Here is an 11,604-nt window from a genome sequence, read left to right on the forward strand (position 1 = left end):
GGCCCGTTTGAGTGGTGGGTAGCAAACTGAACTGCAATGCTGGAGGCCACAGGGTAGACTTGGGTTTGGATCCCTTTTGTCAGCCTGAAAACACACTGAGTTCTTGGGCACGTGCCCAGGACCCTGAGAAGCAGGAGAGAAGGAGATTGTGGCGTGAGGAGACCCTATGGAGAGTACTCTCTCCCTCTTCTGTACATGTGCTCTCTGTCATGAGTAAAAATAAATAATAAAACTTAAAAATCTCACGTGTAGCAAGATCATCTAGAGTTGGGATGCCTGCTTTGTCTTAAATCAGTGCTGACAATGGCTGCAAGAATTTGGGATGGAGGCCATTAGGTCTGCAGAACTTCATGTTGCAGGACATAGAGCCAAGAGAATTGGACAAGAGAGAATTTATCTGACTAGGAATCAGCTTTGAAGGGGATCTGCACACACACACACACACACACACACACACACACACACACGGGCTCACACATTATGTGGGAAACACCACATAGGAGGGATATGCCGATTTCTGTAGAAGTAAAGGCTGGATTATTCTCCAGTTTTATTTTCACAGGACAACTAGTGACATGCCAGGTTCATACCTAGGCACACCGCGCCATGGTTCTCATGACATGTTCTAGGAATGAAAGAAAGAGAAGTGAAGAGCAGAGTAGAGGGTGGAGGGAAAGTGGGAAGAGTGCTTGGAAGAAAGGAAGCAGAGACACATTTGAGCCCCTACCACTATCAGTACTGTAGCAGTTGGTAATTGAGTTAGGTTGTGAAGGAAAAGTAGAATTCAATATTTGGAAACAGAAAGAATCAAATATGAGAGAGAAAGCGAGGCTGAGAGAGGAATACGCCTGGTATGCTGAGAGCAGCTATGTTCTACTTGGCACCTGCTTCCTCACCATAACTTGGGTAAAATCCACATTTTCTCAGGGGCATTCAAGTGTAGCCAGTTTCCATTTTGTCTTCTTGCTATGCTATCTTCTAAATTTTCATCTGAAATAATGCCCACATTTGGAGACTGCAAGTGGCATGGAGGTTGAGGCTGGATCCCACATGGCCTCAGTGTGTGGTTTGAGTCCCGAACCCAGTGGCTTGAAAAATCACACCGGGCATGTACGCGTGTGTGCCAAAAAACACCAAGAGGAGGATGGAGGAGAAGGGATTATGGCATGGCCGTCCCTCCTGAGGGATGATTTCTCACTTTCTTGCTCTCTGTCTGTCTGTCTCTGGTGAGTACACATAATAAAACTAAATAATAATGATAATGCTCAAATTTTATAAATTAAAAATCTACTTTTCATGTGTGTGTGTATATTTAGATTTTTTTAAATATGGAAGGCTTCACATATTTGCATGCCATCCTTGCACAGCGGCCATGCTAATTTTCTCTGTATTGTTCCAGTTTCAGTATACGTGCTGCCGAAGCAAGTACTATAGTTAGATTTTTGCCTTAGGGAGCATGTGCTTGCTGGAGAGAGGTAGATGGACACAGAGAGAAAAAGGGAGAGTAAGAAATTGCCCGGAGGGGTATGGCCATGCTTTGATCCCTTCTATTCTCCTACTGGGATCTTGGGCATGCACTCACATGCACCCAGCATGTCTCTGAAGCCACCAGATCCAGGACTCAAACCATGGAGTCAGCCATGTGGGATCCAGAGCCTTAACCATCACACCGTCTTGCTAGCCCCTGCTTTTCATAATTTTGGAATCCAGAAAACTTAACTTTTAAATAACTATCACATAATGCCAAAATTAATTTTAAGGCCAAGAACTTGTTTCTATAAAGTCATTGCAACTTTGAAACGTTGTAAGACATAAGATCTAATATTTTTCTTTTTAAAGAATTATTTATTTAATTTTATTTATTCATTCACATATTTTAATTTGACCAGAGAGGGACAGAGAGAAAGATAGAGAGGGAAAGCAAAAAAGCAAGCTACCAGGTCCAGGACTTTAACTGTGGTTGGTCATGTGGGAGTGTCCAGCGCCTTAACCACCATGCCACTTGCTGGTCCCCAGATCTAGTTTTTTAAAATTATTATTAAATTATTATTATTTTTAAATTTTCTATAGTCAATATGTGCTCACCAGAGTGAGAGAGATAGAGAGAAATAGAGATAGAGAAAGAGACAGAGACAGAGACAGAGAAAGTAAGAAAGCAAGCTGCCAGGTCCAAGACTCAAACCATTGTTGGTCATATGGAAGTCCACTGCTTTAACCACCATACCACCTGCTAGTCCACCCTGGATCTAATTTTTTAATGTTATCCAAGGCAATTTCCTCTTCTTACTAAAGCATATTACTTTTAAGAGGTTTTTCAATCTTCCTCTAATTACTAACAAACATTTCTTAACAGGTATTAGAAAATATGAATTTCAATTTTGACTGTCAACATGCTTGATTGTATTTATTGGTTAAGTTAAATCTAATTAGGTAGGTATTATTTAGTCATTTATGAAGATGTGAAAACTGGGAACCAGTAGTTAGCGTAATGGCTATGTCGCTGGACTCCCACGTAGTCGACCGCGGTTGGCGTCCCGGACCGGTGGCTTAAAACTCATGTCGGGCACGTGTGCGTGCGTGCCCAAGATCCTGAGAGAAGAATGGAGGAGAAGGGATTGTGGCGTGACCATCCCCCCAGGGGGTGATTTCTCGCTTTCTGTCTCTATATCTCTCTCTGTCTGTCTGGTGAGCGCATGCGCCCTATAAGAAAAACCTCTCCAAAAAAAAAAAAATGTGAAAACTAAGATTCAGAGGAGAGAAGAGACTTATCAAAGCAGTAAGTAGAATCCTGTGAATAAGAGCAGGGTTTGAGTTTAATCTCAAGATCCTTAGGATCTGATCTTGGCTCTGTCAAGAGTGAAATAATGACATTGGCACAGTGGCTGAGTCTTTGGGAGTCTCTCTGAAAGTCATTGCAGCTAACTGGAATTTAGTTACTGTTGAATAAAAATTTCAGGAGGGTGCCCAGCAGATGGCGTGGTAGTTAGCATGCTAAACTCTCCTACATGGCCAACCACAGTTGGAGTCCTGGACCTAGTGACTCGATTTCTCACTTTTGCTCTCTCTCTTTCTTTGTGTCTCTCTCTGGTCAAAATAAATTGAAATAAAATAAATAATTTTTAAAAATTTTAGGAGGTTATTGTTTTGGACTAAGCTTCAGCTCTAAGCCTCAACAGAACAAACCAAAATGGAGACACTAGTGTTAAAATGTCATATCATCATGGGCCAGCAGGTGGCAGAATGGTTAAGCCACTGGACTCCCACGTAACTGACTGCAGTTGGAGTTAAGAATCCTGGAGGCTTGAAACTCATGCCTGGCATATGTGTCTCTCCAGCAAAAACCTTTAAAAAAGAGGAAAAAAGAAAGTCACTTCATCAAATTGAAACTTTTGGGAAGTTGATAGACAGCCAAAATAAACTAGTTTTTTCTGAAAACATGAGATTCCAATCTACCTAAGCAGTGCTATAAGGAAATAAAACTTACCCGTATCTTGTGGCTTTTTTTAGGAATGTGCACTTGAAATAGCTCTAGAAGCTACCGAAACTCCTTGCTACCCCTCTGCCTTTAGCTACTTTTACCTTTAAAATCATCCTGTGGGCCAGCAGGTGGCATGGTGCTTAAGCCACTGGACTCCCACGTGGCTGACTATTGTTCAAGTCTGAGACCTAGTAACTTGAAACTCACACTGGGTGCGTGTGCCTGTGTGCCCAAAATCCCAAGAGGAGAATGGAGGAAAAGGGATTGTGGTGTGGCCATCCCCCCCGGAAGGTGATTTCTGACTTTCCCTCTCACTGTCTCTGTCTCTCTGGCAAGCACACATACCCTAGGGCAAAAACCTTTAAAAACAAAATGTCATCCTGTGGTCTGTAACAGGTTGGCACACATAAACCTGGCAGCTTGGATTTCGTGATTCCAGGCAATTATCCCAAACTTGGACCAAATAAAAGCTTTGCTTTACTTACTTTGCTTCTACCTTCTTTTTAGGTTGACATTTTCTAAGTTTTTGGGTTTTTTTGATTGTTTTTGGTGTTTTTGAAGTCATATAGCAGACAGCATACACATGTGAAGACTTGTTAAATCAGGATGGAGGCGTGTACTAAATTATTCTTTCTTATCAGCGAACATTTATTGAGAATTTACCATGAGCCAGGAATTATACCAATAGACAAGATTTCAAAGACATATTGCTAGAAACTTTGGAAAAGTTCCCATAAATATTAAAAAAGAGAGTAAGTTGAAATTAATGCTTTAGAACTTAGAAGTTGTGGGACCGGCAGGTGGTGTGGTGGTTAAGGGTGCTGGATTCCCATGTGGATGACTGCAGTTTGAATCCTGGACCTCAAGGCTTGCTTTCTTACTTTCACTCTCTCTCTGGTCAAATTGAAAAGTAGTAATGATAAATAAATAAGTCTTTTTAAAAATTATTATTACTTGGGACCAGCAAGTGGTGTGGTGGTTAAGGTGCTGAATTCCCACATGGCTGTTCACAGTTTGAGTCCTGGACTTGGTGGCTTGCTTTCTCATTTTCTCTCTCTCTATTTATTTCTCTGTCTCTCTTTGTCTCTCTGGTGAGCCACGTGCCCTGCAGCAAATTAAAAATATAGTAATAATGATGAGGACCAGCAGATGGCAGAGTGGTTACATTGCTGAACTGCCACATGGACAACCGAGGTTCGAGTTCCGGACCCAGTGGCTTCAAACTCTCGCTGTGCACATGTGCATGTGTGCCCAACATACCAGGAGAAGAGCGGAGGAGAAGGGATTGCAGTGTGGCTAATTCCCCTAGAGAATGATTTTTCACTTTCCCTCTCACTGTCTCTGTCTCGCTCTCTCTCCAGCAAACACATGTGCACTGAAGCAAAAACCTCTAAAACAACAACAACAAATAATAAATACAATTAAATAAATAATTCTTTAAAAAATCATTTTTTGCACAGAACTTTTCAGTGTGTTCTGGGAGTGCAACAACAGCAGCATTACCTGAGAGATTAGAATGCAGTCTTGGGCCAGCAGGTGGTGAGGAGATTAAGGTGGCTGGCTTCCACATGATGTGATAGTCCACTATTCAAGTCCCATACCTGGCAGCTAGACAATCACACAGGGTATATGGGCATGTATGCCCAAAATCCCAAGAGGAGAAGGGATTGTGGTGTGGTCATCTCCTGGAGGGGTGATTTCTCACTTTCCTTCTCTGTCTCCCTCCGTCCCCCTCTCACCCCACTGCTAATGTATGTGCCCTATAGCAAAAACAAACAAACAAAAACAAAACAGAAAAACTAAAAAAAAAAAAAAAATCAAACGCACTTAAAAAAATTGAGAAGCAACATTAGCAGACTGATTCGAGTTCACTTTTTTTTTTTGGTAAGGTGGGAGCAATCAGCCCCTAGAGATCTCTGACAGGGAATAAGAGAAAAGATACTCTAGGAGTAACTGGGACGAGAGTACAACTTTCTTTGTATATTAAAGAAATATGATCTTGTTTTGTATTCTAAGCAAGCGATGTCAGATATTTGATTTTACTTTGATTCTCTGGTTCCCTTGGGTTAGAAAATCAGTCTATAATTCCAGTTCTCCGGTAAAGCTTTTCAAAAACTCAAATCTCAATGATCTGTTTCTGTTTTAATAGGGTATCAGGTTTGTGGTATAACCATTGAGACATGTTCAATCTTCTGAAAACACTCAATATTCTGGATAGTCACAGATATTTGAATTGATTGATTGATTGATTGATTGATTGATTTAATTTATTTTTTTGAGAGAGATTTTTGCTATAGGGTACATGTGCTTGCCAGAGATACAGAGAGAGACAGAGAGATAGAAAACCAGAAATCACTCCTGATGGGGGTGACCACGCCGCAATACCTTCTGCTCCACTCTCCTCTCGGGATTTTGGGCATGCACGCACATGCGCCTGGCGTGAGTTTTAAGCTACCGTTTCCAGGACTTGAACCGCAGCCAACTAGATGGAAGTCCAGCAATATAACCATTACGCCATCTGTTGGCTCTAGGCATTAGAATTTTTAAAAAAAATAACAATTTTTCAGGGCCAGCGCATGGCAGCTGGATCTCACATGACTCATTGCTCGGTTTGAGTCCCAGAACCAGTGATTTGGAAAACACACTGGGCGTGTGTGCGTGTGTGTCCCAAATTCCAAAGAAGCTGAAATGAAGGAAACAGATTTTGGTGTGACCATTCCCCCGGGCAGGCGAGGGTGTGCTTTCTTGCCTTCCCTTTCTTTTTTATCTCCTGCCAGTTCATGTTCCATCTGGCAAAAAATACTTTGAAGGAATTGGTGCTTTCCAAAAAAAAAAAAAAAAAAGGAAGACAAAATACAGGTTTATTTTAATAAAAATAGTCCAAGGGACCAGCAGTTAGCGTAATGGCTATGTCGCTGAACTCCCATGTAGTTGACTGTGGTTCAAGTCCTGGACCCGGTTGCTTAAACTCATGCTGGGCGCATGTGTGTGCGTGCCCAGGATCTTGAGAGTAGAATGGAGAAGGGATTGCGGTGTGGCCATCCTCCTTGAGGGGTGATTTCTTGCTTTCTGTCTCTCTGTCTCTCTCTGTCTTTCTGGTGAGTGCATGCACCCTATAGCAAAAATCTCCCCCCAAAAAAAGAAAGTCCAAAGCATTCCCATTGAAACCCTTGTCACACACACAAAAGAGAACCTTGCATAAAAACTACATAACTAGGAGAAAGAAAAATTATATTACTATTTTAGGAAACTATATTCTATTTATCTGTTTTTGGTTTGTTTTTAGACAGATTTTACTATAGGGCACATGCACTTGCCAGAGAGACAAGGAGAGACAGAGAGACAGAAGGTGAGAAATCGCCCCCAAAGGAGGATGGCCACACCGCAATTCCTTCTCCTCCATTCTATGATATTTATAAGCTCTGTGCCAATTTCCTTCCTCTACTGTGGGTGGAAGTGTGGAATCTAGAGTATGAGTTTTGGGTTCAGGTTTTCAGAAGGGAACTTCTCTCTTTTTACTGCTTAGGGAGTTATGGGGAAAGAATTCCTCTAGAGACTCCTATTTTCAGGTGTTTGGTTCTTGTATACCCAATCTAATTGTTCCCAATGTGGATGGGGGTTGAGTTGGCAGGTAGAATGTGAAGTGGTAGACCACTTGGAGAGCCCCTTCCCCACAGCAGGCTGGGTGAGCGTCCCTGCAGATGAGCTCAAGCCTAGTGGCTTGGCTTGGGCCTGCCTATTGGTCCTGGACAGGTAAGGGGCAGAACAGTGTCAGCAATGTGAGGCAGCATCTCCTACCTTTATTTCTGGGATTGCAAGGTTTTCCTGTTGTTCCTTCTACCTCTGAGATTGCAGGAACTGGGTATTGGTTTTTAAAGGCTAGAGGGCCCCTTCTCCCCCGCAGCAGGCTGCTCAGGGGTCCCTGATGATGAGCTCAAGCCCAGCAGCTTGGCTTGGGTCTACCTGTTGGTCCTGGAGGGGTGAGGGGCAGAACGGCATCTGCACACCTGGGGCAGCAGCTCCTACCTTCTATCTCTGGGATTGCAGGTTCTCTCTGTTACTCCTTCTATCACCACGCCCTTCCTTTCTTTAAAAAAAAACAATCTGTGTGTTTCATTATTTGTGAATCCTTTCTGGAATGAGTCTAGTTTAACCAGCCCTAAATCACAGCTCTCCAGCTCTCTTCTTACTAAGCATCCACCTGCAGGAATGGTACAAACATGCTGTCTGTGAAGGGGCTGCCATATTCTTTTTTTTAAAAAATAATTATTTATTTTATTTTTTAAATTTATTCATTCATTGATTTTTTAAATTTGACCAGAGAGAGACAGAGGGTGAGAGTGAGAGAGAGAGGAAGTGAGAAAGCAAGCCACCAGGTCCAGGACTTGAACCCTGGTTGGCCATGTGGGAGTGTCCAGAGCCTTAACCACCATGCCACCTGCTGGTCCCTAGGGGCTGCCATATTCTAAAATGATGCTGCAGTAATAAGGTCTGTGACTTATGAGCAAAGGTTGAATGTCCCACGTGCACAAAAGACCCTGTTCCTCAAGGCAGGAAAAGACTATTTTGACTAAGCGCAACCAAAATATCTCAGCAATAGTCTTGAAAAGTATTTTTGTGACTCATTGTGTTAGCTTTTGTAAATGTTTAAAAAATGTTATAAAGTCCTTTTTAATAGGCATCCTCAACATAGCTCTTCAGACTAATGAAATATAACTATAATAATACAGCTGAAGTTCTCAGAGGCTTTATTTTCTGCTTAATGATATATGTACATATCATGTGGCTGTGTGTAGATCGTATGAATACATTATGGCTTAAAACCCAGAATTTGAATTTCATGGACTGTGCTAAAATTCAATAAAACTACATTTGGATGCAAGGCGGGGGTGGGGGTGGGGTGGAGAGCAACATGTGGCTTAAATTTTCCATCCAATATACAGGGGATAGTTAAAGGGGGAAAGTGCTTGGGACAGGGTATACCTGGAGTTTTGCCAAGCTCATGCCATTTAAACAATGGTTTAAGACTGAATTCAAATCCCAAACAGATCTCTTCGATCTCCTCCAAAGGGGTAAGGTAACATTTCAACCTTGAAAGATAATATCAATAAAGATATTTTAAATGAACAAAATAAGAATGTTGAACTTGAAGGAATCATTTTGTCCTCTGGAATTCAAGGACTTCCCACTACACTTGAATCCCCACTCTACCTTTAATTCCACAAGAGGTCATCCTTGGCTTTTGCAACCATTTCATCAGTGTCCCACTTCCAATGTCAACTCTACCCTGCCCTGTACCCCCAAGCAGAATTACATATGCACAATCTATAATCGTGTACTTAGATACTCTAATACCATTTTCAATCCTTGCACATCATCCAACCCTAAGCATACCCTCCTCCCATTTCATAGTTAGGTTGAGTAAAGGAGGAGAATTCTTCATCTTTAAAAAATAATAATTTATTTATTTAATTCATTTGCATTATTATTATTATTAATTTGACCAGAGAGAGAGAGAAAGCGAAAGGGAGAAAGCAAGTCACCAGGTCTGGGACATGAACCATGGTCAGTCATGTGGTAATCCAGCACCTTTAACCACCATGCCACCAGCCAGCCATAAGGATGAGAATTCTTACCCAGTGAAAGTACCGATCTCAGTGCAATTTGTAAGGATCTTTGTATTACTTCGTGTGTATCAGAAATGGCAGTTTTGTTAGGTGAATGGAATGTAAAGGAATCAGTGGCTTTGGTAAGTTTCCCCCCTCTATGGCATTCTATTTCTGTACTCTTCTGAAGTCTTCCTGTACTGGTGCCAAGCAGGCAAATGTCACCTTTGAGTCCCCTAGGAGATGGGTTGATCAGCTTTCCAATCCCCCAATGCATAGATGCTTGGAATTCAGCAGTGCCACTTCCAGCTAACTGGCTCTGATTCCTATGGATGCAACTAGTCCTCCCCCTGGCTGGACTAATGCCAGTCTACTTAAGGAGATAATTGACCACAAGCCAGCCTGACTGACAGGCTCTCTAAGTGCCAGATGCCAACCGTGCCAGCACCACCGGCCCCTGCAGGAAGGCCTGCTCTCTTCGGGATCATGGCTAGTCCCTCCCGCTGCCTTCAACTCTCTTCTCAGCCTTCCAAGGAAATGTAACGAAATAGACCACTCCAAATTGTTTTCCTCTTAAGTTTAGTTTAAGAACATCTATGCTAAAGGTGTCACTCCTCCCCCTTTCTCCGATCTTTCCCAGGGTCTGTGGGTTCAGCTAAGTGAGATAGAGGCTAGGTAACTACAGCTTTTCATCATTTTGGAAACCAGGAGCATAATTTCATGTTCTGTGCACCAGGACTTTGCCTACCAACAGGGATTTTACTAAACTTGTGAACTGCGGTAGTCATAAACGTGTAAGTGTCCCCGCTTCCATTTCACTTATGCCCATTTAACTTTCCTTTTACCTCAGCGTGTGACAAGGAAGATAAAGCCTACGAGAACATGTGAAATCATATACTTAACGGAAAGGGTTCCTAGAGTACCATCATCAATTTATTTTTCTTATACCAGTTTTAGTAGTTCTGCACAAACTTCCACTATTGCCAGGACAATACTTTGTTAATAGCCTGGCCCCCATTAAAATGTTTAAAATAAGCACTGACAACCTGGCTGCCATTTCTTTGAGTGGGTTGATTTTTGCCACTTGAGGATACAAATCTGATTCTAGTGAGGAGGATGGGTGGCAGCCTGGGTTTCTCCCCATCTTGGTATCTCAGAGAAGTGTCCAGGCTAGTCTAGGTTCCCGTCTGGCAACTTGCCAGAACCGCCTATCTCAGTGAAAAGAGGCTTTAACTGGGGCCTCCCTAGGGAACCAACTTGGCAGAAAAGCTCCTCCCACTTTGTTTATTTACAAGAATTTTCTAGTCTCCACGCCATTCCCAACTTCTTTCAGTTACCAGGGTGTCCTCCAGGATGAAAGCTATAATTTCCTTCCTCTTTCTCCTTACCGTATAAACAAAATAAGGCAGGAGGTCTTTCAGGGCAGGGAATGGGTGACAGGAAGGTTCTGGAAAACGATGAGGGTGAATATTCATCCTCGTCAGCGCTGCGGTCCACAGGTTCCTCTCTTCTGGGGAGGAACTGCCCCTTGACCCAGCCCTCCGGGCACCTAGGATCATATTGGGCCGTGCCTGTTCCCCGGGAGTGAGACCGTGGGCACTGCTGAAAAGTACACAGGACCTTAGGGGTGGGGAAGGAAGAGAGGATTGTCTTTCAAGAAACCCCTGGGATCCAGCGACCTCTTGTTCCCCAGCGACTCCCTGCCTCCAAACTAGGGTTCAGACCTGGAGTTTCACCGGGAGTGGCACAGAGAAGGCACACTCTAAGACCCTCCCAAATCCAAGACCTTCATGTCAGTGTCTCCCCTGCCCTCCTTTTCTCTCTTTCAACAGCCTCAGACTAGCAGCGGTTAAGGTTTCCCTGCAGGAAACTTTGCAGAATCTCAGGAATTATTTGAGCCCCCAAGAAGGCAGTGACCTGAGACTGTCTGCCGGGCGAGGTCAAAACAGTTACACTGTGTTGAGAATTACAAGAGGCACGTGCAAACACCTGTTCTAAAGGTGTAGCTGACAGCTCCCCTCCCCCAGCATCGTTTTTGAGCACAGGCCATCTCTTTGGCTTTTTATTTTCTTCTGCTGGAAGGTCAGAGATTTTCGTTGTGCCTGGCTGAGCAGAGGGAAGGAAGTTAGCTCGAAGTGGAGCCTGCTGGACGGTGGAGGGTGGAGGCAGAGCGGCGATTTCCCGGCCCCAGTGGGTTCCCTGTACCCTGGCCAAGACCGCCTCGCCTGCTCCCTGCACAGCTCTGCAGCAGCGTGGACTGCCCGGCCTCCAACTCATGTATCGAGCTCTCTGCGCTGCTCGCCCTCGGCTGCTACCGTAGCCCTGACGCTGGGCTAGCGGAGGGCACCGCCGGGCTCCGGGCTCCCGGCTCCCGAGCGCAACAGGTCTTCCAGGATCCAGTGGCTGACCCGCAGCCTAGTTGATGCCTGCCGCAGCGGCCCTGGCAGAGACCGGGCACCAACTTCACTGCCCACGGCAGGCAGCCGCATAGACTTAGGGGGTGCTGTTCAGCACCCGCCC

The 11,604-nt window shown here is 43.9% G+C and overlaps 1 non-coding gene and 1 pseudogene across 1 annotated transcript; both read right to left on the reverse strand.

Moving 5' to 3' along the window:
- Positions 1–10,643, reverse strand: part of LOC102488627 (serine/threonine-protein kinase VRK1-like) — a 40,114-nt pseudogene extending 29,471 nt beyond the window's left edge.
- On the reverse strand, positions 1,323–1,429 carry LOC114007303 (U6 spliceosomal RNA). Its single transcript, XR_003548929.1, has one exon. It is a non-coding gene; the product is annotated as a U6 spliceosomal RNA (small nuclear RNA).
- Positions 10,644–11,604: the final 961 nt, after the last annotated feature.

The sequence above is a fragment of the Tupaia chinensis genome, unplaced genomic scaffold (assembly GCF_000334495.1).
Source record: "Tupaia chinensis unplaced genomic scaffold, TupChi_1.0 Scaffold000147_1, whole genome shotgun sequence".
In the NCBI taxonomy this organism is placed as follows: Eukaryota; Metazoa; Chordata; class Mammalia; order Scandentia; family Tupaiidae; genus Tupaia; species Tupaia belangeri.